Here is a 22849-nt window from a genome sequence, read left to right as displayed (position 1 = left end):
TCATGTTGTTTGAGCTTTGCACGGGGTTGATTGTGTCCTTGTTGCTTGTTTGTCTTGTTTGGGTAGAGCCGGGAGACGAGTTCGCTAACGAGGAGCCCGTTGAGTTTGCTTTCGAGGATCCAGTCAACTCTGACAACTTTGCAGGCAAGATGATCATACCCTCAAAATCACTACTATCTTTGCTTTGCTAGATGCTCGCTCTTTTGCTATGCCATTGCTACGATGCCTACCACTTGCTTTCAAGCCTCCCAAATTGCCATGTCAAACCTCTAACCCACCATGTCCTAGCAAACCGTTGATTGGCTATGTTACCGCTTTGCTCAGCCCCTCTTATAGCGTTGCTAGTTGCAGGTGAAGATTGGAGGCTGTTCCTTGTTGGAACATTTATTTACTTGTTGGGATATCATTATATTATCTTATTATTTTAATGCATCTATATACTTGGTAAAGGGTGGAAGGCTCGGCCTCTCGCCTAGTGTTTTGTTCCACTCTTGTCGCCCTAGTTTCCGTCATATCGGTGTTATGTTCCCGGATTTTGCGTTCCTTACGCGGTTGGGTTATAATGGGAACCCCTTGATAGTTCATCTTGATTAAAGCTTTTCCAGCAATGCCCAACCTTGGTTTTACCATTTTCCACCTAGCCCCTTTTTTTCCCTTGGGTTTCCGGAGCCCGAGGGTCATCTTATTTTAAACCCCCCCCCCGGGCCAGTGCTCCTCTGAGTGTTGGTCCACCTCGTCAGCCGCCGGTGGCCACCAGGGGCAACTTTGGGCTGGCCTACCGTCGAAGTGTCTTGAAGAACCGAGGTACCGAGTCTGATCGGAACGTCTCGGGAGGAGGTCTATTCCTTCGTTGACCGTGAGAGCTTGTCATGGGCTAAGTTGGGACTCCCCTGTAGGGATTTGAACTTTCGAAAGCCGTGCCCGCGGTTATGGGCAGATGGGAATTTATTAATGTCCTGTTGTAGATAACTTGAACCTTAACTTAATTAAAATGAATCAACGGTGTGTGTTACCGTGATGGCCTCTTCTCGGCGGAGTCCGGGAAGTGGACACGGTGTTGGAGTAATGCTTGCATAGGTTGTTCTCTAGTTTCTCGCTCCCGCTTTGCCTCCTTTTCTCGCTCTCTTTTGCGAACAGGATAGCCACCATTTTTTTGCTAGTCGCTTGCTGCAGCTCCACATATACTTTTATCTTGCCTTACCTATAAGCTTAAATAGTCTTGATCGCGAGGGTGCGAGATTGCTGAGTCCCTGTGGCTCACAGATTACTATTACACCAGATGCAGGGCCTGATGATTCCGCTCCAGGGGATGCGCTCGGGCTCAAGTGGGAGTTCGACGAGGACTCTCAATGTTACTATGTTTCCTTTCTTGATGATCAGTAGTGGTGCCCAGTTGGGGGTGATCGGGACCGTGTCGCATGTTGGGTTGTCTTTTATTTTGGCGCCGTAGTCGGGCCATGAGTGTTTGATTGATGTAATGTTAATTATGTACCTTGATTGACGTGGCGAGTGTAAGCCAACTATGTTATCTCCCCTTTATTATTATATTACATGGGATGTTGTAAAGATTACCTTACTTGTGACATATGCCTTCAATGCGATTATGCCTCTAAGTCGTGCCTCGACACGTGGGAGATATAGTCGCATCGAGGGTGTTACAAGTTGGTAATCGGAGCCTCCCCCGACCTTAGGAGCCCCATTGCTTGATCGTTTTTAGCGGCCGAGTTGTGTCTAGAAAAATGTTTTGAGTCATCTAGGAATTATATATCAGAGAGTTAGGAATTCTTTTTACTTCCCAGTCTCCTCATCGCTCTGGTAAGGCATCCTGACGTAGAGTTTTGACTCTTCTCTTCTCAAATTTCACTAAAACAAATTTTAGGATCACGCGGGTATCTTGGAATCGTTCCGATGGCTTTATGATGAGAACATTGTCTTGGTGCCTCCTGTCAGGGGTTTTGTGGAAGTGTCCCGGGGAGTTGAGCTCTGAGGTGTTGTCGTCATAATTTTATCGTTGCAGTTCTGGAATACCTGAGTTTAGTACGCCGACATCGAAAATCTCTTTTATGTAGTTCGTTGGTGAGATAACCTCGACGCCACCCAGTACTGGGGCGGGAGTTCGGGAATATTGCCATAACTTGTATAACGGATGCTTTTCGAAGGTTGAGGTAGATGGTTTCCGAAGATTTTCTCGGTTATGTTTTGAAGGATGGATACAGCTGGATGTAGGATTTGCTAGATTTGGGTGAGATATTATGCTTCCCTTGTATCCCCAAGACCTGATTGCATAACCGGAAAGGTTCGGGAGTTTCATAGGTGGGAATTCTAGTAGCTCTACTTCTTCTTCCACGGATATTGGTTTGAGATTGGGATTTCTTACCGATTATTCGTTCTTGATCTGTACCTTGTTGATTTATTTCTCTACCTTAATTCTAAGTGGCTTCTCAATTTATGGATATGTGACCATTTCAAGAGGAATGCATTCGTTCGTTTTGTTTGGATGTGAAGACTATATGTTGCAATTTTCATCCGTTGGAATCAGCTTCAATAATTGTCTATCAATGTGCTAATGGATGTCAACCTCTTCAGGATGGCTCCTCCAACGCGCACGACTCCAAATCCTGATCCGCTACCACCTCCCCCTCCTCCGGAGGCATGGCAAGCTGTGATGGCCGCAACCAATGCAAACACACAGTTGATCATGCAAATTCTCCAAGAGCGCAATCAAGGCAACCAAGGGAACCAAGGCAACAATCAGAATCACTCTGCTACACTCAACCAGTTCCTTGCTAACGGGCCAAAGACTTTCAGCAATTGTGTTGAGGCAACCGATGCTGACGATTGGCTTGTGGATCTGTGCAAGCATTTCGAGTGCAGTAATGTTAGGCCTGAGGAATTTGTCAAGTTCGCTTCCTTCCAACTCAAAGATCAAGCTGCAGAATGGTTCCAGCAGTACAAGGACTCCATAGGTGGACGTGTTATCACTTGGGATGAATTCCGTCAAGATTTCAGAGCTCACCATATCCCTCAGAGCGTGGTTGAAAGCAAGCGTGAGGAATTCTGCAACCTGAAGCAAGGCTCTTTGTCTGTCTATGACTACAACAAGTTGTTCCAGAAGCTCGCCCGCTTTGCTAAGTAGGACGTCCCTGATGAGAAGAGCATGATATACCAGTTCAGGGGTGATCTCAGAGAAGAAATCCAGCTCGCTCTTGTTCTCTTTGAGCCCTTGAGGTACGATGAGTTCTACAACATGGCACTGAAGCAAGAGGCTGCTCAGTTGAGGTGTGATGCTTCCAAGAAGCGAGTCAGAGATGTTACTCCTTCTTCCTCTACTCAAGTGGCCAAGCAGCAGAAGTATTGGCTTCCTCCTCCTCTGTTTCGTCAGCCGTATCAGCAGAAGAGCAAAGGTGGCAGTGGATCTTCCCACCCACCCAACCCTGGTTTTCAGAACAAGACTTCGTCTCAAGCTCCAAGATCGAGTGCTCCGTACCACCGTCCGCTTTCAGAGCTCACGTGCAACAAGTGCCAACAGAAGGGTCACTATGCCAACAAGTGCTTCAACCAGAGGCGTCTTCCTCCTCCTCCTCCTGTCAGATCGGCAAGTACAGTTGTGGTCAAGCATAACCCCAAGCACGCCAAGGTCAACTTGATGAATGCAGCTCAGGCAGAGGATTCATCAGATGTCATCATCGGTAACCTTCCTGTTAACGATGTTCCTGCAAAAGTACTTTTTGATACTGGTGCATCGCATTGTTTCATCTCGAAGCCTTTTGCATCTAAGCATGAGTTGACTTCCCAAGTTATGCATAATCCGTTAGCAGTTGTCTCTCCGGGTAAATGTTTGCTCGCTAACCACGAGATTCCGGATATTTCTATCATGATGGGTGATTTCAAGTTTCTGGCTTCTCCAATGGTTCTTGGTAACTCGGATATTGATCTTATTCTCGGAATGGATTGGCTTGCTAAGCACAAGGCTCAGCTTGATTGTGCAGCCAGAAAGATTCAATTGACTCATTCGTTTGAGGATGTAATTGTCTTTGCTGCTCGGGATAATACTATCCGTCTGTTTTCTCTCAATGAGAAGGGTGAACTGGATGCTATCTCGCAAATTCCAGTCATTCACGAATATCAAGACGTCTTTCCAGAAGAGCTTCCAGGAATGCCTCTGCACAGGCCAGTTGAATTCGTTATTGATCTTGAGCCCAGCACGGAACCTGTTTGCAAGCGTCCTTACAAGCTCAGACCTGAAGAGTTGAAGGAGCTGAAGAAGCAACTCGATATTCAAGAGAAAATGGGTCTCATCCGGCCTAGTTCTTCGCCGTGGGGTTGTGGTGTTCTTTTTGTGAAGAAGGATGGAACGGACCAACTCTGTGTTGATTATCGTCCATTGAACAAGAAGACCATCAAGAACAAATATCCACTTCCCAACATCAATGAGCTGTTCGAACAACTCAAAGGTGCCCAAGTATTCTCCAAGCTTGATCTCCGTATGGGTTATCATCAGATTCGAATCCATGAGCAAGATATTCCCAAGACGGCTTTCAGGACAAGCTATGGTTCATATGAATACACTGTCATGTCTTTTGGCCTCGTCAACGCTCCTCCGACGTTCTCTCGCATGATGAACTTCATCTTCAATGCCTACACCAATGACTTCGTTTTGGTCTATCTCGACGACATCCTGGTTTTCTCGAAGAACAAGGAAGATCATGCCAAGCACTTGCGTTTGCTACTCGATAAGCTCAGAGAACATCAGTTCTACGCCAAGTTCTCCAAGTGCGAATTTTGCCTCGATGAGGTTCTTTATCTTGGTCATATCATCTCTGCCAAGGGCATTGCGGTGAATCCTGAGAAGGTGTCTGCAATTGTGAATTGGGAACCTCCTCAGAACGTGAAGCAACTCCGTAGCTTCCTCGGTCTCGCAAGCTACTGCCGAAGATTCATTGAAAACTTTTTAAGATCGCGAAGCCTCTCTCTAATCTTCTCCAGAAGCACGTCAAGTACGTTTGGTCTCCGGAGTGTGACATTGCTTTCAACACTTTGAAAGAGAAATTGATCACTGCTCCAGTTCTGACTCCGCCTGATGAATCCAAACTGTACGAGGTCTTTTGTGATGCCTCTCTCCAAGGTCTTGGCGCAGTGTTGATGCAAGAGAAGAAAGTTGTTGCTTATACCTCTCGCCAGTTGAAGCCCAATGAGAAGAACTACCCCACTCATGATCTCGAGTTGGCGGTAGTTGTGCATGCTCTTTTGACGTGGAGACATCTCTTATTGGGAAGAAAAGTGGACATTTTCACTGATCACAAGAGTCTCACGTACATCTTCACTCAGCCTAATCTCAACCTCAGGCAAACTCGATGGGTCGAAATGATTCAAGAGTATAATCCGAGTATCGAGTATACTCCAGGCAAGGCCAATGTGATTGCTGACGCATTGAGCAGGAAGGCTTACTGCAACAGTCTGATTCTCAAGCCTTATCAACCCGAGCTTTGTGAAGCTTTCCGCAAACTTAATCTGCAAGTTGTTCCTCAAGGTTTCCTCGCCAACCTTCAAGTCTCTCCTACCTTAGAAGACCAGATTCGCCAAGCCCAGCTCCTTGATGCTATGGTGAAAAAGGTGAAGATTGGGATTGCCAAGAGTCAACCCAAGTACAAGTGCTACCGCCTTGATGACAAGGACACTCTCTTCTTCGAGGATCATATTGTTGTACCCAAAGGTGACCTCCATAAAGTGATCATGAACGAGGCTCACAATTCTCTCCTCTCCATTCACCCTGGGAGCACGAAGATGTATCAAGACCTCAAGCAGGCTTATTGGTGGACTCGAATGAAGCGCGAGATTGCTCAGTTCGTGAATGAATGTGATGTCTGCAGAAGTGTGAAGGCAGAACACCAAAGGCCAGCTGGTCTCCTCCAACCTCTTGCCATTCCAGAATGGAAGTTTGACCACATTGATATGGACTTCATGACTGGGTTTCCAAAGTCCAAACGTGGCAATGATGCTATATTCGTTGTCATCGACAAACTCACCAAAGTGGCTCACTTTCTGCCTATCAAAGAGTCGATCACTGCAGCTCAATTGGCGGAACTCTATACCTCTCGAATTGTCTCTCTGCACGGTATTCCGCAAGTGATATCTTCAGACCGTGGTAGCATCTTTACCTCCAAGTTTTAGGATTCTTTTCAGAAGGCCATGGGCACCAACATCCGCTTCAGCACAACTTTCCATCCTCAAACTAGCGGTCAAGTCCAGCGTGTCAATCAGATTCTTGAAGATATGCTCAGGGCTTGTGTGATCTCCTTCGGCATGAAGTGGGAGGATTGTCTTCCTTATGCTGAATTCTCCTACAACAACAGTTTTCAAGCAAGTTCGGGCAAGGCCCCATTTGAAATTCTGTATGGCAGGAAGTGCCGTACCCCTCTCAACTGGTCTGAAACCGGTGAACGTCAGCTTCTCGGAAATGACTTAATCACAGAGGCAGAGGAAATGTGCAAAGTCATTCGTGATAACCTCAAAGCAGCCCAATCCCGCTAGAAGAGCTACTATGATAGTAAGCACCGTGATTTGGCTTTCGAGATTGGAGATCATGTTTACCTCCGTGTCTCTCCTATGAAAGGTACTCATCGCTTCGGTATCAAAGGGAAGCTTGACCCTAGATACTTGGGACCTTTCAAGATTGTCAGCAAGAGAGGCGATCTCGCCTATCAACTCAAGCTTCCTTCAAACTTTGCAAATGTTCATGACGTGTTCCATGTCTCTCAGCTCCGAAAGTGCTTCAAGACACCTGATCGCACCGTCAACTTCAAGGACATTGAGCTCCAAGAAGATCTCTCCTACCGTGAGCACCCAGTTGCTATTCTCGAAGAGACTGAACGCAAGACTCGCAATAAGTCAATCAAATTCCTCAAATTCAAATGGTCACACCATTCCGACCGTGAAGATACCTGGGAACGCGAGGATCACCTCCGTTTCCGGCGTTAAGTTATTTTATTTTCTCGGGTTCGGGTTTTTGTCTCCGTGTGTTGTTATCATTGTCATGCATCTCATATCATGTCATCATGTGCATTGCATTTGCATACGTGTTCATCTCATGCATCCGAGCATTTTCCCCGTTGTCCGTTTTGCATTCCGGCGCTTCGTTCTCCTCCGGTGGTCATTTCTAGCTTTCTTTCGTGTGTGGGGATTAAACATTTCCGGATTGGACTGATACTTGCCAAGCGGCCTTGGTTTACTACTGGTAGACCGCCTGTCAAGTTTCATATCATTTGGACTTCGTTTGATACTCCAACGGTTAACCGAGGGACCGAAAAGGCCTCGTGTGTGTTGCAGCCCAACACCCCTCCAATTTTGCCCAAAACCCACCAAAACCTGCTCCATCATCTAGAGCGTTCGATCACGATCGCGTGGCCGAAAACCGCACCTCATTTGGACACTCCTAGCTCCCTCTAGGCCTATAAATAGGTCCTCCTCCAAATCCGGATCTCTCCCCCGTCCAAACCCTAAAAAAATCGCCCCGCCTCCACCGGACATGTCCGGCCACCGCCGGACGAAGTCGCCACCGCCGCCTGCGCTAGTCAGGAGGCGCCACGTGGCCGGCCGCCTCCTCCCACCGCCGCGGCCCGCCCGGCCCGCAGCTGGCCCCCGAGGGCCCAATCCGGCGCGCCGCCGCCCGCCTTCGTCCTCTCCGTCGCCCCGCCGCCTAGTTCATCGTCCCACCGCCTCTGGAAGCCGACGCCGGCGCCGCCACCTCGCCGTCAAAGGCCACCGGCCGTCGCGCGCCACCACGGCCGGCGAGCTCGAAGCCGCCGCCGCCTCGCCCGGCCACCACTCCGCCCGCGCCGCCCCAAGTCTGGCGCCGCCTCCTCCTCCACGCCCCAAGTTCCACACCGGCGGTCAACTCCATCTCCGGCGACCTCCGATTCCGGCGAACCTCGAAGTCCGTGCACCAGATCCAGATCTGAGATATTTTCTCGTTCGGGTTGACTTTTTTCCCGAAACCCTAATCCATGTGCTCATGTTCATTGCATCATATCTTTGCATCTGTAACTCCGTTTTTGGCATATAGCATATCAAAATGTTCATCTCAGAGAGTACATCATTTCATTCCATTGCATCATTTTCATTTGAGTTCATCTTGATGCCCGAAATACTGTTATAAGAGGCTACTTGAGATAATTGTCAGATCTGCTACTCCATTTGCATATTTGTCATTTTTGCCATGATTATTGTGTGCATGATATGACCATGAGCTCTACATATGTTTTGTTAAGGGTTTTGTCATCTTTCTAGAGGTGCAGCCCATGTATTTTTGTGATGTGTGTGGTGACTAGCACAAGCTTGCTAAGTGAGTCACTTGGTAATGCTGATTTCAGGGACTTAGCATTTCCACCAAGTCCTTGACCTGTTTATTTCATATGGCCATATGTTCATGTTGTTTCCTAGTGATCCGTGCCTCTTTTGAGGATGATCAGTAAGGATGTTTTGTTAATCTTGTAGTGCTCTATCCATCCATGTCTTTGTTTGCAATTATGGAGCACCCTATCTTGAGTCAATCGAGCTCTACTTTTGCTACTTTGTGAATCTGGGCAGATTGTCTACTTGTTAGCGATTTTGCCGATGATGTTGTAGTTGATCCGTGCATGCTATGCTATTGTTCTTGCCATGTCTAACTTGCATTTTGTGTATTCTTGATGGGTGTATGCTTAGTTTGTCATGACTTGCTCCGTAGTGAGTGCATCGAGCTTGTAAACATGCCTACTTGATATCTGTTTTCAGCATGCTCCAGTTTTCACCAAGTCTGTGATCTGATTATGTTTTTGCCATGTTCACATGCTTGCAATTGTACTTTCTGATCCCTTTTGGCTCAAGGTCACTAAGGGACTTTTGTTAAGCTCTTTGAGTAGCTCCATGCCATGCTTAAATTTTCCATGTTCAGGTCCTATAGCTTATAGTTTTGTTGCTCCGAAGAGGGCTACCTGATCTGAAATTCCAGACAAGTGTTAATTTCACTAAGTCTGAAATCTGTTTGACATATGCATTTTTGCCATGCTTGTTTGAACCTGTTAATGGATCAATTGGCCGTAGCTCAGTGCTAGACTTTTGTTAAGCATCTTGAGTGCATCCCTGCCATGTATTTTGTTGCCATATTTGGGTGCTGTAGCTTGTTCATCTCATTGCATTTAGATGGCTACTTGCTGTAAATCGCAGACCGGTGTCATATTTGTTTTGCTTGCCATTTCCAAACCGTAACTCCGATTCCGGCGTTCTTTATATCATTTTCAAGCGATTTCATCTCATCTTTCTAGTGGCACACTTGGATTTCCAAGTTGAGGACAGGTTCATGCATTCCTTGTCACATCTTGCATATGCATCCCGCATCGCATCCCGCATAGCATATCATCTTTGCATCATGTTGTTTGAGCTTTGCACGGGGTTGATTGTGTCCTTGTTGCTTGTTTGTCTTGTTTGGGTAGAGCCGGGAGACGAGTTCGCTAACGAGGAGCCCGTTGAGTTTGCTTTCGAGGATCCAGTCAACTCTGACAACCTTGCAGGCAAGATGATCATACCCTCAAAATCACTACTATCTTTGCTTTGCTAGATGCTCGCTCTTTTGCTATGCCATTGCTACGATGCCTACCACTTGCTTTCAAGCCTCCCAAATTGCCATGTCAAACCTCTAACCCACCATGTCCTAGCAAACCGTTGATTGGCTATGTTACCGCTTTGCTCAGCCCCTCTTATAGCGTTGCTAGTTGCAGGTGAAGATTGGAGGCTGTTCCTTGTTGGAACATTTATTTACTTGTTGGGATATCATTATATTATCTTATTATTTTAATGCATCTATATACTTGGTAAAGGGTGGAAGGCTCGGCCTCTCGCCTAGTGTTTTGTTCCACTCTTGCCGCCCTAGTTTCCGTCATATCGGTGTTATGTTCCCGGATTTTGCGTTCCTTACGCGGTTGGGTTATAATGGGAACCCCTTGATAGTTCATCTTGATTAAAGCTTTTCCAGCAATGCCCAACCTTGGTTTTACCATTTTCCACCTAGCCCCTTTTTTTCCCTTGGGTTTCCGGAGCCCGAGGGTCATCTTATTTTAATCCCCCCCCCCGGGCCAGTGCTCCTCTGAGTGTTGGTCCACCTCGTCAGCCGCCGGTGGCCACCAGGGGCAACTTTGGGCTGGCCTACCGGAAGTTTGGACAATCTGAGTGTGCCCTGAGAACGAGATATGTGCAGCTCCTATCGGGATTTGTCGGCACATTCGGGCGGTGTTGCTGGTCTTGTTTTAACCTGTCGAAGTGTCTTGAAGAACCGAGGTACCGAGTCTGATCGGAACGTCTCGGGAGGAGGTCTATTCCTTCGTTGACCGTGAGAGCTTGTCATGGGCTAAGTTGGGACTCCCCTGTAGGGATTTGAACTTTCGAAAGCCGTGCCCGCGGTTATGGGCAGATGGGAATTTATTAATGTCCTGTTGTAGATAACTTGAACCTTAACTTAATTAAAATGAATCAACGGTGTGTGTTACCGTGATGGCCTCTTCTCGGCGGAGTCCGGGAAGTGGACACGGTGTTGGAGTAATGCTTGCGCAGGTTGTTCTCTAGTTTCTTGCTCGCGTTTTGCCTCCTTTTCTCGCTCTCTTTTGCGAACAGGATAGCCACCATTTTTTTGCTAGTCGCTTGCTGCAGCTCCACATATACTTTTACCTTGCCTTACCTATAAGCTTAAATAGTCTTGATCGCGAGTGTGCAAGATTGTTGAGTCCCTATGGCTCACAGATTACTATTACACCAGATGCAGGGCCTGATGATTCCGCTCCAGGTGACGCGCTCGAGCTCAAGTGGGAGTTCGACGAGGACTCTCAACGTTACTATGTTTCCTTTCCTGATGATCAGTAGTGGTGCCCAGTTGGGGGTGATCGGGACCGTGTCGCATGTTGGGTTGTCTTTTATTTTGGCGCCGTAGTCGGGCCATGAGTGTTTGATTGATGTAATGTTAATTATGTACCTTGATTGACGTGGCGAGTGTAAGCCAACTATGTTATCTCCCCTTTATTATTATATTACATGGGATGTTGTAAAGATTACCTTACTTGCGACATATGCCTTCAATGCGATTATGCCTCTAAGTTGTGCCTCGACACGTGGGAGATATAGTCGCATCGAGGGTGTTACAAAATGCCATAATAGGTAGGTATGGTGGCTGTTTTGAGGAAGGTATATGGTAGGTGTATGATACCGGCGAAAGGTGCGCGGTATTAGAGAGGCTAGCAAAGGTGGAAGGGTGAGAGTGCGTATAATTCATGGACTCAACATTAGTCATAAAAAACTCATATACTTATTGCAAAAATCTAGAAGTTTTCAAAGCAAAGTATTACGCGCATGCTCCTAGGGGGATAGATTGGTAGGAAAAGACCATTGCTCGTCCCCGACCGCCACTCATAAGGAAGACAATCAATAAATAAATCATGCTCCGACTTCATTACATAGCGGTTCACCATACGTGCATGCTACGGGATTCACAAACCTTAACACAAGTATTCTTTAAATTCACAACTACTCAACTAGCATGACTTTAATATTATCACCTCCATATCTCAAAACAATTATCGTGCTTCAATCTTTTCTTAGTATTCAACACACTCAAAAGAAAGTTTCATAAATCTTGAATACCAAGCATATTATTATTAAGAAAATTACCATGCTATTAACATACTCTCAAAATAATCTAAGTGAAGCATGAGAGATCAATAGTTTCTTTAAAACAAATCCACCACCGTGCTCTAAAAGATCTAAGTGAAGCACATAGAGCAAAATTATAACGCTCAAAAGATATAAGTGAAGCACATAGAGCAAAACTACTACGCTCAAAAGATATAAGTGAAGCACATAGAGCAAAACTACTATGCTCAAAAGATATAAGTGAAGCACATAGAGTATTCTATCAAATTTTAATTCATGTATGGCTCTCTCAAAAGGTGTGTACAGCAAGGATGATTGTGGCATACTAAGACACAAAGACACAAATAATACAAGACGCTCCAAGCAAAACACATATCATGTTGGTGAATAAAAATATAGCTCCAAGTAAATTACCGATGGAAGTGGACGAAAGAGGGGATGGCTTCCGGGGCATCCCCTAGCTTTGACTTTTTGGTGTCCTTAGATTATCTTGGGGGTGCCATGGGCATCCCCAAGCTTAGGCTCTTGCCACTCCTTGTTCCATGATCCATCAAAAGAATTCACCCAAAACTTGAAAACTTCACAACACAAAACTCAAAATAGAAAACTCGTGAGCTCCGTTAGCGAAAGAAAACAAAACACCACTTCAAGGTACTGTAATGAAGTCATTCTTTATTTACTTCCGCCCCCACGCATATAATGCGGGGATGTTCGCAAAAGATGCATATCCACACTTGATCCAACGTCTTGGTCCGTTAAGGAGGTGATAGCGTAGCGAACGAGGCAATCAGACTTTATTGCTTTAACACTTTCACTTAGCCATAGGAGTTTGACATTGGGGCTACTATATAGCCCCTGGTACTTCTGCGCTTGTCCGAATACGGTGCGCATACGTACATGACCGGGAAACGGTCCTTCGTTAATGCGGAGGAATCCTGAAGATTCTGATTAGTCATCAAGTGGTTGACCAGTCTCTCGCTATATCATGACAGTCAGTTTTCGGCTTTCTCTACTGAGGTGCTCATCCGGATGAACCAGGGCACAATTGCAGTAGTTCTCCCAGTGCTACCTTAGCCGATATAATGAAATGTAAGGTACCAAAACATGGGAGCCGGGCAAACCCAACATTTGACCGAAGACATGATTCGAAGCTGATGCATATAGGGCCAAACTCGCGACGCCGAACACTCCCTAAGGTGTTTGGTCTTTATAACATATACCGGACTAAACAATGCCCTTTATAAGAAACCCATGTGTCCAGGTACGTGCAAAATCCTGGCGTGGCCACATGCCAATAACGTCGGCATCCTTATCGGTTGTGTGGAGTATCCGGAGGATATGAGCAACAAGAGACAGTAAAAAAGGTTTACGCAGGGCCTTAATCTAAAAAGAAACCTTTGGTCGGGTCCCTGCTGCACGTCTGCGTCTGTGTCTCCGTTGTGCCGTGTCATGGACGGGTGTAGCACGATTGTAACCAGCAAAAGGAAAGAACTTAGGTGAAAGTTGTCGTGCTGAAAAGAAGAATGAGTTATCAGAATTCCAGAGAAGCCTAGTTAAGCCGGGCTGGCCCTGATTAAACGCGGGAAGCCCCTTGTATCGTTTTATGAGGATTCGAAAACCAATCTCATGCATGTATGATGGAACGCCGGACTCGTCTAACCGTGTCCGTGGTCTTGACGACCTGCCATTTTTTCTGGTTGGTGAGGCCGTCTAGTGTGCGGCTGTTAGAGCCGCCTCGTCCTCTTCCGTACGTGAAGAACAGTTGGTATTTCCGCTAACTGTAATGACACCTCCTGGACCGGGCATCTTGAGCTTGAGAAAATCATAATGCGGTATTGTGTTAAAACGAGCGAAAGCCGCCCTTCCGAGTAGTGCTTGAAAATCACTTCGGAATGGAGCGATGTGAAAAGTTAACGTTTCACTTCGGAAGTTATCGAGGGAACCGAATACCACTGATACGTCTCCAACGTATCTATAATTTTAGATTGCTCCATGATATATTATCTACTGTTTTGAATGTTTATGGGCTTTATTATACACTTTTATATCATTTTTGGGACTAACCTATTAACCCAGAGCCCAGTGCCAGTTTCTGTCTTTACCCTGTTTTAGGGTTTCGAAGAAAAGGAAAATCAAACGGAGTCCAATTGACCTGAAACTTCATGGAACTCATTTTTGGAAGGAAAGAAGCCCAGAAGACTTGGAGTGCACGTCGGGGGATCTGCGAGGAGGTCACGAGGCAGGGGGCGCGCCCACCCCTGGGTGCACCCTCCACCTTCGTGAGCCCCTCGTGGCCCCCCTGACGTACTTCTTCTGCCTATATATCTCCATATACCCTAAAAACATCAGAACGCACAATAGATCGGGAGTTCCGCCGCCAGAAGCCTCCGTAGCAATCGAAAGCCAATCTAGACCCGTTCCGGCACCTTGCCGGAGGGGGCAATCCTTCTACGGTGGCCATCTTCATCATCCTGGTGCTCTCCATGACGAGGAGGGAGTAGTTCTCCCTCGGGGCTGGGGGTATGTACCAGTAGCTATGTGTTTGATCTCTCTCTCTCGTGTTCTTGAGGTGATACAATCTATAAAAGAAAATTACAAAAAAATGGAATTGAGTTTGTCTCATACACTTCACCTTTTTAATATCTTTCGTGAGTATGATGGAAACGAAAATTATGCTCAAGTGCTAGAAGAAGAAATCTATAAAATGTTTGGCACTAAATCTTTGGATGATGAGCATGATTGCAATGTTGTTAGTATGAACTCCTTGAATATCCATAGTACTAATGATGATTGCACTAGTTATGATGAAAATGCCTCCTATAAACATGTCAATTTTTGTGGAGTGCATTGGGTTTGTAAGTACACACCAAATAGGGAAGATAGATATTGCAAGAGGCATAAGTACTTAGAAACTAAATGGTTGCAAGAAAAGCTAAATGTGAGTGCTGAAAATTTAAAATATCTTTACCGTACTTGTGAACTTTGCAATGAACATGGTCATTTAAATATCAAATGCAAATTGTTTCATGATCGAATCGTGTCCAAAAATTGTGATGACTTGATTTCCCTTGCACATTATAATGAACTTAGTTTGCTTTTGGGTTATGAAGAAATGAAACGTCAAACTAGGCATATTTCAGAATATAACCTTGAGAAATTCCTCGATATTGATCTACAAGAAATTTATATGTATTGTGCGGTGAATTGCATTGAAAATCCTTATATTTCCAATTACATAAAGAAAATAAAACAAATAGAGGATGAAGAAAATACTAATGAAAGGGAAGAGACTTCCCAATATCCTCCTATTATTTCTTATGATGAATCAGGTAACGAGGAGGAGCCTTCTATTCAACCAATCTCATTAATAAGGTGCTCCAAAAAGAGGATTGAACCCACACATGATGTGGTGAAGAAGAAGAAAAGAAAAAGGAAGAGAGGTAAAAAGGTATCTCTCCCAAATAAAGTTGCTCCTATTATTGTTGTGCCTCATGAAAATGAAGATGATACACTTGATGATGATCTCGTTATGGCTATTGCTTGTTGTGATGATTATGATTGGGAAGATAATGATACTCCTTATGATCTTGAAAATCTTTTTGGCACTTGCTTGGAAGAATATTATAATTGTTATACCATTGGTGTTATCCATACTATTAATGATGAGAGTGATTATGCTTATGATACGAAAAGTCCCAAACTTGGGGAAGCTATGTTTGATGAGGATTACATATTTGAGAATATATTTGCTGCAATTAATGTTTGTCCCAAGCTTGGGGATGCTATGCTTAATGAAGATGATATTTTTAGTCTCCCAAGTTTTGATATGCAAATTTATAATGATGATAGCATGCCTCCTACCTATGATGATTATTGTGATGATACTTATGCTATAAAAAGTAGTGATTATATATATAAAGCTTGTCATGATTATGGTTACCCATTTTCTGAACATTACTCTTTTAATGTGGAAACAATTTATAGTATTCGAGTCTCTTATGATACTCCCACTATTCCGAATGAGAAGAATTTTGCTTATGTGGTGAGTAGTAAATTTTCTATGCTTGTAGATCATGAAAAGAATGCTTTAGGTGCTGGTTATATTGTTGAATTCATTCATGATGCTACTGAAAATTATTATGAGGGAGGAACATATGCTTGTAGGAATGCAATAATATCAAGTTTCCTCTCTATGTGCTCAAAATTTTGAAGTTATGCTTGTTTTACCTTCCTATGCAAGTTGATCCTTGTTACCACAAGTTGTTTGCTCAAAAAATCCCTATGAATAGGAAGAGGGTTAGGCTTAAATGTGCTAGTCATATTCTTCAAGATGCTCTCCTTATGTTTCAATTTTCATCTTTTATGTGAGCATCGTTGAAATCATCATGCCTAGCTAGGGGTGTTAAACGATAGCGCTTGTTGGGAGGCAACCCAACTTTATTTTTGTTCCTTGCTTTTTGTTCCTGTTTAGTAATAAATAATTCATCTAGACTCTGTTTATATGTGGTTTTATGTGTTTAATTAGTGTTTGTGACATGTAGAACCTTTGGGAAGACTTTGGGAAAGTCTTGTTGATCATGCTGTAAAAAACAGAAACTTTAGCGCTCACGAGAATTGCTGCCATTTTTATTTGAAGAGTTCTATTTAGTTAATTATTTTTGAAGATGATTAGTAGATAAATTCCTCAGGTCCAGCAATTTATTTAAGAATTTTATGACTTCCAGAAGTATACGTTTGATCCATATTACTACAGACTGTTCTGTTTTTGACAGATTCTGTTTTTCATGTGTTGTTTACTTATTTTGATGAATCTATGGCTAGTAAAATAGTTTATAAACCATATAGAAGTTGGAATACAGTAGGTTTAACACCAATATAAATAAATAATGAGTTCATTACAGTACCTTGAAGTGGTGATTTATTTTCTTATACTAACGGAGCTTACGAGTTTTCTGTTAAGTTTTGTGTTGTGAAGTTTTCAAGTTTTCGGTATGGATTCGATGGACTATGGAATAAGGAGTGGCAAGAGCCTAAGCTTGGGGATTCCCAAGGCACCCCAAGGTAATATTCAAGTATATCCAAGAGCTTAAGCTTGGGGATGCCCCGGAAGGCATCCCCTCTTTCGTCTTCGTTCATCGGTAACTTTACTTGGAGCTATATTTTTATTCGCCACATGATATGTGTTTTGCTTGGAGCGTCAATTTATTTTGTAAGGATTTTCTTGCTGTTATTTAGAACAATGTTTTGCACCTTTTATTTCAATAAAAGTGGCATTGATAGTCTTTACTATGCCTATGTTACAAGTCTTCATGTTGCTGTTTGAAAACAGAAAGTTTACCGCTGTTGCAATAATTCCCTAGAAAATTCAGAATGCGATAAAATGTTGAAACCTTCTGAATATTAAGATCTGATAAATTTACTACAGTGGGAATTTTCTTTCATAATTTTTGCAGTTAGGGAAGTATGGATGTTTCAGCATTCTTTACAGACTATCCTGTTTAGGCAGATTGCTGTTATGTTTGCATTGTTTGCATATGTTTGCTTCTTTAATGATTCTTTTTGAGGATAGGACTATTAAATATGCAGAGGCATTTAGTATGAAATGTTGAATAATAATTTTAGTGATTTTCTACAGTAGAGTATGATAAGGTTTTTGCAATGGTTTATACTAACTTATCTCAGGAGTCCTTGTTGAGTTTTGTGTGGATGAAGCTTTTGAGATTTAGGGAGACCGTGATATGAGAGGAATTAAGGAGACACAAAATCTCAATCTTGGGGATGCCCAAGGCATCCCAAGATAATATTTCAAGAAGTCTCTAGCTTCTAAGCTTGGGGATGCCCCGGCTGGCATCCCACCTTTCTTCTTCAATAAACTATCGGTTAATATTGGTTGATCCTAAGTTTTTGCTTCTTCACATGATGTTTGCTATTCTTAGATGTCATTTTATTTAGTTTTGCTTGCTGTTTGAATAAATTATCAAGGTCTGAAATTATTGAATGGGAGAGTCTTCACATAGTTGCACAATTATTCGACTACTCATTGATCTTCACTTATATCTTTCGGAGTAGTTTGTCATTTGCTCTAGTGCTTCACTTATATCTTTTAGAGCATGGTGGTAGTTTTATTTTGAAGAAATAGATGAATTCTGATGCTTCACTTAGATTATTTTGAGCGTCTTAAATAGCATGGTAATTTGCTTAAAATCCTAATATGCTAGGTATTCAAGAATAATAAAATTCTCTTATGAGTGTGTTGAATACTATGAGAAGTTTGATACTTGATAATTGTTTTGAGATATGGAGATGGTGATATTAGAGTCATGCTAGTTGAGTGGTTATGAATTTGAGAAATACTTGTGTTGAAGTTTGTGATTCCCGTAGCATGCACGTATGGTGAACCGTTATGTGATGAAGTCGTAGCATGATTTATTTATTGATTGCCTTCCTTATGAGTGGCAGTCGGGGACGAGCGATGGTCTTTTGCTACCAATCTATCCCCCTAGGAGCATGCACGTAGTACTTTGTTTCGATCACTAATAGATTTTTGCAATAAGTATGTGAGTTATTTATGACTAATGTTGAGTCCATGGATTATACGCACTCTCACCCTTCCACCATTGCCTCTCTAGTACCGCGCAACTTTCGCCGGTACCATAAACACACCATATACCTTCCTCAAAACAGCCACCATACCTACCTATTATGGCATTTCCATAGCCATTCTGAGATATATTGCCATGCAACTTTCCACCGTTCCGTTTATTATGACACGCTTCATCATTGTCATATTGCTTAGCATGATCATGTAGTTGACATTGTATTTGTGGCAAAGCCACCATTCATAATTATTTCATACATGTAACTCATGCATCATTGCACATCCCAGTACACCGCCGGAGGCATTCATATAGAGTCATATCTTGTTCTAAGTATCGAGTTGTAATTCTTGAGTTGTAACAAAAATAAAAGTGTGATGATCATCATTATTAGAGCATTGTCCCAGTGAGGAAAGGATGATGGAGACTATGATTCCCCCACAAGTCGGGATGAGACTCTGGACGAAAATAAATAAATAAAAGAGGCCAAAGAAGCCCAAATAAAAAAAGGAAAAAAATAGGCCATAAAAAAAGAGAAGGCCCAAAATAAAAAAATAAAAAAATGAGAGAAAAAGAGAGAAGGGGCAATGCTACTATCCTTTTACCACACTTGTGCTTCAAAGTAGCACCATGATCTTTATGATAGAGAGTCTCCTATGTTGTCACTTTCATATACTAGTGGGAATCTTTCATTATAGAACTTGGCTTGTATATTCTAATGATGGGCTTCCTCAAAATACCCTAGGTCTTCGTGAGCAAGAGAGTTGGATGCACACCCACTAGTTTCTTTTGTTGAGCTTTCATACACTTATAGCTCTAGTGCATCTGTTGCATGGCAATCCCTACTCACTCACATTGATATCTATTGATGGGCATCTCCATAGCCCGTTGATACGCCTAGTTGATGTGGGACTATCTTCTCCTTTTTGTCTCCTCCACAACCACCATTCTATTCCACCTATAGTGCTATGTCCATGGCTCACGCTCATGTATTGCATGAAGATTGAAAAAGTTTTGAGAATGTCAAAAGTATGAAAAAATTGCTTGGCTTGTCATCGGGGTTGTGCATGATTTAAATATTTTGTGTGGTGAAGATAGAGCATAGCCAGACTATGATTTTGTAGGGATAACTTTCTTTGGCCATGTTATTTTGAGAAGACATAATTGCTTAGTTAGTATGCTTGAAGTATTATGTCAATATGAACTTCTGTCTTGAATCTTATGGATCTGAATATTCATACCACAATTAAGAAGAATCACATTGAAATTATGCCAAGTAGCACTCCGCATCAAAAATTCGTTTTTTATCATTTACCTACTCGAGGACGAGCAGGAATTAAGCTTGGGGATGCTGATACGTCTCCAACGTATCTATAATTTTTGATTGCTCCATGCTATATTATCTACTGTTTTGAATGTTTATGGGCTTCATTATACACTTTTATATCATTTTTGGGACTAACCTATTAACCCAGAGCCCAGTGCCAGTTTCTGTTTTTACCCTGTTTTAGGGTTTCGAAGAAAAGGAAAAATCAAATGGAGTCCAATTGACCTGAAACTTCACAGAACTCATTTTTGGAAGGAAAGAAGCCCAGAAGACTTGGAGTGCACGTCGGGGGATCTGCGAGGAGGTCACGAGGCAGGGGGCGCGCCCACCCCCCTGGGCGCGCCCTCCACCCTCGTGAGCCCCTCGTGGCCCCCCTAACGTACTTCTTCCGCCTATATATCTCCATATACCCTAAAAACGTCAGAACGCACAATAAATCAGGAGTTCCGCCACCAGAAGCCTCTGTAGCCACCGAAAGCCAATCTAGACCCGTTCCGGCACCCTGCCGGAGGGGGCAATCCTTCTCCGGTGACCATCTTCATCATCCCGGTGCTCTCCATGACGAGGAGGGAGTAGTTCTCCCTCGGGGCCGAGGGTATGTACCAGTAGCTATGTGTTTGATCTCTCTCTCTCGTGTTCTTGAGGTGATACGATCTTGATGTATCGCGAGCTTTGCTATTATAGTTGGATCCTATGATGTTTTCTTCCCCCTCTACTCTCTTGTAATGGATTGAGTTTCCCCTTTGAAGTTATCTTATCGGATTGAGTCTTTAAAGATTTGAGAACACTTGATGTATGTCTTGACGTGGATATCTGTGGTGACAATGGGATATCACGTGATTCACTTGATGTATGTTTTGGTGATCAACTTGTGGGTTCCGCCCATGAACCTATGCATATGGGTTGTCACACGTTTTCGTCGTGATTCTCTAGTAGAACTTTGGGGCACTCTTTGAGGTCCTTTGTGTTGGTTGAATAGATGAATCTAAGATTGTGTGATGCATATCGTATAATCATACCCACGGATACTTGAGGTGACACTGGAGTATCTAGGTGACATTAGGGTTTTGATTGACTTGGGTCTTAAGGTGTTATTCTAGTACGAACTCTAGGGCTGTTTGTGACACTTATAGGAATAGCCCAACGGATTGATTGGAAATAATAACTTTGAGGTGGTTTCCGTACCCTACCATAATCTCTTCGTTTGTTCTCCGCTATTAGTGACTTTGGAGTGACTCTTTGTTGCATGTTGAGGGATAGTTATATGATCCAATTATGTTATTATTGTTGAGAGGACTTGCACTAGCGAATGTATGAACCCTAGGCCTTATTTCCTATCATTGCAATACCGTTTATGCTCACTTTTATCACTTGCTACCTTGCTGTTTTTATATTTTCAGATTACAAAAACTATTATCTACTATCCATATACCACTTGTATCACCATCTCTTCGCCGAACTAGTGCACCTGTACAATTTACCGTTGTATTGGGTGTGTTGGGGACACAAGAGACTCTTTATTATTTGGTTGCAGGGTTGCTTGAGAGAGACCATCTTCATCCTACGCCTCCTATGGATTGATAAACCTTAGGTCATCCACTTGAGGGAAATGTGCTACTGTCCTACAAACCTCTGCACTTGGAGGCCCAACAACGTCTACAAGAAGAAGGTTGTGTAGTAGACATCAACCACCTCTAGTAGTAGAGAGCCCGTGTAGTGGGCCTCTTGGCCCGGTATTACTCCCTTGAAGGTAGTATTAATGTGGCTTATTTGTGTCGGGTCTATCCCCATTTGGCGGACTGTGTCCTGATATATAGATTGAGATCACTGCCGCCGTCCATGAGGACCCTTGTGAAATGGTACCCATTTATTATTGGGTCTAACACCAAGGCCGTCAGTCCTTTGCGCCGGATATGTGTATCGTGATCCCTACGATCAAAAGTGATCGGGCAGGCCAACCAGGGGTTGGACCTAAGGGTGACGGGCTCTATGGCGCGTGTGCATCGGAGTGCGTGATTTCTTCTCCTCCTTGTCACATGGATCATGTTTACTGTTTTAACCTCCTGTGGGAACTTTTTCTGTCCTCTGGGGCTTTGCTGGAGAGGTTCATCATCGTCTTCGCTTGGTGTCTCTTCCCCTTTGTGTTCGACGTTTAGCTTACCGGCCTGCTTGAAGACACAACATTCTCTGTGGGTATGATTTGCAGGTTTTCTGGGGTGCCGTGAATCTGACAGAGTTTGTTAAGAATTTTGTTTAGGCCAGATTGTCCTTCTCTGCTGCCTTTGAAAGGCTTTTTCCGCTGACCTGGTCGGGAGCCCCTAAATCCGGCGTTTACCGTCGTGTTATCTGGGCTACCTTCTTTACCTCGACGCTTGTTTTTGTTGCGTCGTGGTTAACCATTGCCATCCCTTACTTCGGATGTGCTTGGGTCGCTGGTGCTGCTATGGGCCAACCAGCTGTCCTTGCCCACACAAAAGCGGGTCATGAGGCTTGTCAGGGCTGCCATTGTTCTCGGTTTTTCTTGACTGAGGTGTCTGGCGAGCCATTCGTCTCGGACACTATGTTTAAAAGCTGCTAAGGCTTCAGCGTCCGGACAGTCGACTATTTGGTTCTTCTTGGTGAGGAACCTATTCCAAAGCTTTCGGGCGGACTCTCCGGACTGTTGGATTATGTGACTTAAATTGTCTCCATCCGGAGGTCGGACACAAGTCCCTTGAAAATTGGCCCGGAAAGCGTCCTCGAGCTCCTCCCAACTTCCAATTGAGTTTTCAGGGAGGCTTTTCAGCCAGTGCCTAGCTGGCCCATTAAGCTTGAGGGGCAAGTATTTAATGGCATGGAGATCATCTCCACGAGCCATATGAATATGGAGGATGAAGTCCTCTATCCAGACCCCCAGGTCTGTGGTTCCGTCGTACGCCTCTATGTTCACCGGTTTGAGTCCCTCTGGGAATTCGTGATCCAGCACCTCATCAGTGAAACATAATGGGTGTGCGGCACCCCTATACTGGGATGCGCCATAGCGTTCGGACAGTTGTGGTATTCGGTGTTGGTTGTGTACCATAGTGCGCTTCCTAGATCCATAGATAGATCTGGTCGCGCCGGATTTTTGACGCAAGTTCTCATGTAGAACATGTGTTGACTTATGCGTGACTTTGTTAGCCGCTCTATCGCGTTCACTGGGTGGTGGATCCGGCCGGTTGTATGGGCTCTAAGGCTTCATCGTCGAATTCCGGTAATAGCTTGCGCTTTGGAT

Source organism: Triticum dicoccoides, chromosome 5A (assembly GCF_002162155.2).
Source record: "Triticum dicoccoides isolate Atlit2015 ecotype Zavitan chromosome 5A, WEW_v2.0, whole genome shotgun sequence".
Lineage (NCBI taxonomy): Eukaryota > Viridiplantae > Streptophyta > Magnoliopsida > Poales > Poaceae > Triticum > Triticum dicoccoides.
Note: the sequence above shows the minus strand (reverse complement) of the source record.